Genomic DNA, 6,000 nt, shown 5'->3' with positions numbered 1-6,000 from the left:
GTCAATTGCGTCTAGTTATCTTTTAATGTGCACTTTAATTGTTTTTTATTCAAGTGCATTTTTATGATCCGTTAAATTACTACGTATTTGAGCCGAATTATAAACTTGCACCGTATTTTCCACCTATGAATTGCATAACTGCTGAATCTGGCATAAATGCATTCTTAAACATGGATGAACTTAGGGAAACATTTTCTCGAGATGCATGGTCAAAATCAGAATGAGATGAGTGAAAAAAAACAAAGAAATGCTTCCTTTGATAAGCAAATGAAACTTAAGAATGCAGCGGCAATAAATAAAACTCAACATTTTGAAACTTGGTGGTATTCAATATTCACCGAAAACTTCTGAGTTACTTCTTTTCCTCCTTCATCTCGGGGGGGACTCAGTAGATACACTCTCCCATTCCCCGTACTGCGCAGTTATGTTGTAACGTCTTTATATGGAAATTACATTTTAAAATTTACCTTCCAATGTTTGAATCAGGAGTTTAAATTCGTTAATGAAACCATTCTGTGGATTGGGAAGCTTCTGTCAACTTCCAATTGATGAAATAGTTTAATTTCAAGCAGTGTTTAGGTGGTCTTTGGCCAAAGTATTGTAAAGATTCTGAACAATGAAAATGAAATTCTCTCCTTCAAATGCTGTCAACTGTTCCCAATGTTCTAGTTTCCAATTTGTCGTGGAACGGAAGGTTCAAAACAACTTTTTCTTTCTTGACGCCACAGCCCGGTGTGAGCTTTGGACTTCCCTCCAGATATACTATATGTTTATTTTTCTTTATTCTGAGTGTTTTCCCACCATCTTGTAACTCTTATAACCTTCAAATCCTCCTCTAATTCCTGTGTCCATCGCTCGTATATGCTATGTCATCTGTAGTATCCTAGAGTAGACCTTGTAAATGATGTTTAATAATGTGACCCCCTATAGTTACTGCACTCCAGGTTATCTCCCTTCTTATTAATAGGACAGAAAAGACCCTCCATTCCTCTGACATTTCCTCTCCCTCCCATATTTCACTCGTCAGATTGTGCAGGTTCCTGGTTAATTCGTTTCCCCATACTTGAGCTGTTCGCCTAAGATTTGATCCTCTCCTGAGGCTCTCCTATTTCTTTGTTACTCTACTGCTAGCTCTTGTTCCTACAAGGATTGTTTATTGACTTATGGGTCTACATTCACATACACTGGTCCCTAGCTCTTCTCATATCGTTCTTCTTCAATCAACAGCTCTGTCAAATACTCAGCCCATCTCTCCAGAACCTCTCCATCAACATAAATAAGCTCTCCAGTCTTATCCTTACATGAGCTAGCCCTTAGCTGAAACTAGCCCTTAGCTGAAACTATTTTGTCATCCATTTTGTTGCCAAGTGTAACTTCCTACTTTTCTTTTGGGTGCTCAGGTGCTCGTTATTTTTCATGCGCCTTTTATAAATATTCTTTTTTTCTCCCTTTGCAATTTTCTGTTTGCCAGTTTTCTACTTTCTTTATACTTATCAATATTCTGCCCTGTTCTTCTCTGAATCATACTCATTTTATCTTTATTCTTCTTTCCTATGATTATTCTACTCTCGATATCAAACCATTCTTTATTCCTTGCTACCTTTTAACTCCATATGGTCCCTTTTGCAATTCCTTCTATGGCCTTTTTTATTCCTAACCACGTTCTTCCTACTGAATCATTCTCAGTTACGTCCTGTAAACTTTCCTTTAATTTCTTACTCAGTATCTCCAAGTGCTGGGTGTTACATTCTAATAGTTAACGTTTCTCCACATCCTACTGGGTTCTTTAGATTCCATTTATGCATTCGAATTTTGCAAGTCTCTTCCTAAACCGAGCATTTTATAAGTAATGATCGATTTTATTGGCTTTTCCTCGGCTTGATACTCCCCAGTTTCCTTTATGCATATTATTATGTTGAAAACATTTTTTTTATCATCACACTATTACCTTTTTCCAGCTGGCAGGACATATTTCCATCTAAATTTGGCTCACCATGTAGATAGTATGTCCCAGATTTATTTTGTTCGAAACACCATCTACCTAATTTTGTATTAAAGTCTCCAAGGAAAATTAGGACATCATAGTTAAGTATCTTCTTAGATTGTCTGCGTAATTTATCATAGAATTCATTCTTCTCTTCAGGAACGGTATCCTCTGTGGGTGGTGGATAAGTCGAGATAATACATATGTTACTAGATTCTTCTATGAGCTTTAACTTACATTTCTGCCTTCCAGTGGCTCAAAACCAAGGAAGCTCTGCTGCATTTTAGTTAGCATTGATAATAAAACCTGTTACACATTGTCCAGTTCTTGTTTCAGACCAGTTGTAAGACAAAGAATATCTCTTGTTATTTATCCTTCCATCCTCACTCCACCTTTTCTACTGTAATACCACCATATCCATTCATACCTCAGTACCTCCTCATCAACCTTTGCCAGGTTTTCCTGCCTGTAGCAAGTGGTTCCTAACATGTATAAGCCTCACTGCCAACCTCCAACCTCCGACCAGGGGCCACTCTTTGTCTGATTCCTACCCTTTGACCTGTCTGGCATGGAAGGCCCTACCAGGAACTAAAAATCCCACCAATATAGCTCCCCGGGTCACGAGGACACACAAACCTCCATTCTACGATAAGGTGGTGGCCCATTGGGGAGGGGTTCATACTAACTCAGAATGATAATACTTTAAGCCCTGTAATAAAATTTTCACTGACTTTTTTTATATTTAAATACTCGTATATTATATTTTACGAAAAATATTAATATGCTCTGGTCTATGATGCATGATGCGAACATATTTTTATGAGTATTACAAAAATTAATGTTTCTTCTTCGTCGACAGAGTACTTATCTATCATTGGAACTAGCGGAGGGAGGGAGCGAAGAAGAGGACTTCGTGGACGGCTAGTATTGGGGACGTAGAGAGCTAAGGCGGCATTTCGGGCACACTCGTTGAGCGCTATCGATTCTCGAGGGAAAGGTGCAGGGACTACGGAGTCTGAGGGAGGAAAGTCCGGAGGAGGAAAGAGCGTTGTGAACACCCGATGAGGTCATGCGGTCAATAATTGGCCAATCCGGAGTAGGTACAAGTGACAACGCTTTCCTTGTTGCTCGGCATCTGTTCGAAGGAAAAACGGCTCTCCCCAAGGGCATTTGCGCCACCGACCAACGGGGGCGTACGTAAGGCTGGAAGAGGGAAGAGTGGATGGGTGTGGAGAGAGAATATGAATCTCAAAGATGTCGCTCATTCCGCGGTTGATTTAAAGTCGAGGGCAAAAGAGAATGAAGCCTCGACGTGCATGGAGGAAGCTACCATCATGACACATCTGATTATGGTTAAGATGGAAGAAGGGACTACCACAGTCTCAATCTCGCCCGAAAAAAGCCGAATTATTATTATTATTCAAGAGTCGCGTGGCGATACATCATTAATTCCTTGTTTTTATTTTTAAGATAATACAGTGTCTTAAATTCACTCCAATATTCTATCTCCGCCTTGACTAGTAATTGGAAGAAAGAGTGTTTTTCAATATGAGATATATTTCATACTGAAAAATACCTCCTATTGATGCCTTTTCGTTTCTAAGAATTTAAAGTTCTTAAACTGCCTACCAATATTGTGAATTGACTTTACTTCAATTTTAAATTAGTTCTTTCTCAATTAAAATACCTCAGGTGGTAACTCGTTTTAGCGTTGCATCCAAGCCAAATCAAAGCATAAGTTGTGGACTCTCTAGAATGCTCTGTTGGTGTTTTTAAGGTGGTTATGTGGATGATTTAGCTCACTATTCGTTCATGGTATTGGTTACGTGAAGAAATGGCTCCACTGTTAATTATTAGGGTTTCTATCTTATATTCACCTATTGAAAATGGAAAGGTATTCAAACTTCCTTCATCCGTCAAAAGTATCATTCCTCATATCCCCCATTTTCCACAGGACAAGATATAATTATAGACGGCATGTAGTGGATGGTAATAGCGTCGTTTTCCTAACACTATTTCCGCCTTGATTTAATGGCTACCATAAAATGAAGACTGCGTGGTATATATCGATTATCGAATATCGATTTTCATCATGTTACTCCGAGGCAATCTTACTTTCTTCTCGCTAATAATTTCCATTTCATGTAATTTGCAAGTATTCCTATCTGTAGCTCTGTTAGAAAAATCAATTTACTACTAAGAATAAATCCTTTAAATCATAATCGTCCATTTTTTCCAGGAATTTAATACTTGCAATGCATTTTTCTAATTTTACGAGAGTGAGGTATTGAGAGGTCACATGTACATTAAGCGAAAAACACCCAGTTAAGGCCACTGGTCTAAGCTTTGGAAAGGCAAGCCCGCTGGTAAGCTCGGGTTTAACGCCAACATTGAGAAACATGGACCCTTTCCTTGTAGTAATTCCTTACTTTCATGTGGTGCTTGGATGCTACAACAGGCCCACCACCTCGGTCCGTCAGCGTTTTATGATTCCGCAGCTTATACCTGGTTAAATCTTTAATAAATAGACTGGATTGGTTACACTCTACTGACTATTCATCACTATATATATATATATACTACATATATATAATTATATATAAAATATAGTATATATATATAATTATATATATATATATAATTATATACTATATATAAATATATATATAATTATATATATATATATATATATATATATATATATATATATATATATATATTTATATATAGTATATATAAATATATACTATATATATACTATATATATACTATATATATACTATATATATACTATATATATATATATATTTATTTATTTATATATTCAACTCTAAAACCTACCTTAACCGGTTGATTACGTAATAATAATAATATTATTATACTCTGACAACTCATGGTTGTCTTTTTAATCCTAACCCGTCAAATACTAAAAAATTGTTCCTGGATTTTTTTTTCAAAATTCCCTTGTTTTGACTGGGAGCTTTCATAAAAATTGAGTTTCTAGTGAAATTTATTTACTTATTTTGACAGAAAATTACCAGTAGCATAACAGGTACAAATGATATCTTTACTGGTTCCAACTATGAACTAATTTTTACATTAAAATCTCTCAGCTTTCTCTGTTATAGCAAGGATTTTGGGTAATTAAGTGCTGTTCAATATAGAGTGATTTGTACACATTTTATTTTCATACTTTATTGGGCAAAAATTTCCGTTACGCAAATTATTCATACTATTTTAATATTTATATAAAATGTTACATTGTGAGCTTTATCGGTAATGAAATCGCCGCTACAAATTTCGTTAATGTCACTCTCGTCTTTCGTCAGCGGCATCCGTTGCAATTTGATAGGTTCGGTCCGCCTAACACAACGTGGAGGTATCGGGTGACGCTGCATAAAATTATTGAATTTGTCGGAATAAATGGCCAATAGAGGCATATATAATGCAACAACAGTCTGGTAGAAATATTATGTTGCATTATATGTGCCGCTGTCTTTTATTGCAGTTAGAACACGGTTTTTAACTTTTAAATGGGCGAGACAATCAATTTAAAAGGTATGTGGATCCAGAGCTCCAATATTTCAGAATATTAAAATTTTCTTTAGGTCCTACTCACTCGGTAATAGAAAATTTGCGCATTTGACGTATTTGTTTGAACAGAGTTTCGAGACTGCTCATTACCGAACAGGACGTCAGCGAACAAGTTTTTGCAGTGTATGTTGATGCTACAAGAAGATGAGGAGTTTCTTTCAAAGGTTATCACTGAAGATGAAACATGTCTAAATAATGTTTATTCTGAGAGCAAACAGCGAAGTTATGCGTGGAAATTCCAGCATCGCCAACACTAAAAGTAAGCAAGTTGGGTGCTTCTGCTGGGTAATTTACAGCCATCATTTTTTCAATGTTCTGGGAATGGTGTAGCATATTGCCGCACCATCACACACAACCGTAATTGGAGAAAAGTATAGTGATGTACTGAAAATTATCCAAGGACACATCAACCTCAAAAGACA

The sequence above is a fragment of the Hetaerina americana genome, unplaced genomic scaffold (assembly GCF_022747635.1).
Source record: "Hetaerina americana unplaced genomic scaffold, ioHetAmer1.1.p SCAF_9, whole genome shotgun sequence".
NCBI classification, from domain to species: Eukaryota; Metazoa; Arthropoda; class Insecta; order Odonata; family Calopterygidae; genus Hetaerina; species Hetaerina americana.
The sequence above is the reverse complement of the archived record's forward strand: the minus strand, read 5'-3'. Positions refer to the sequence as shown.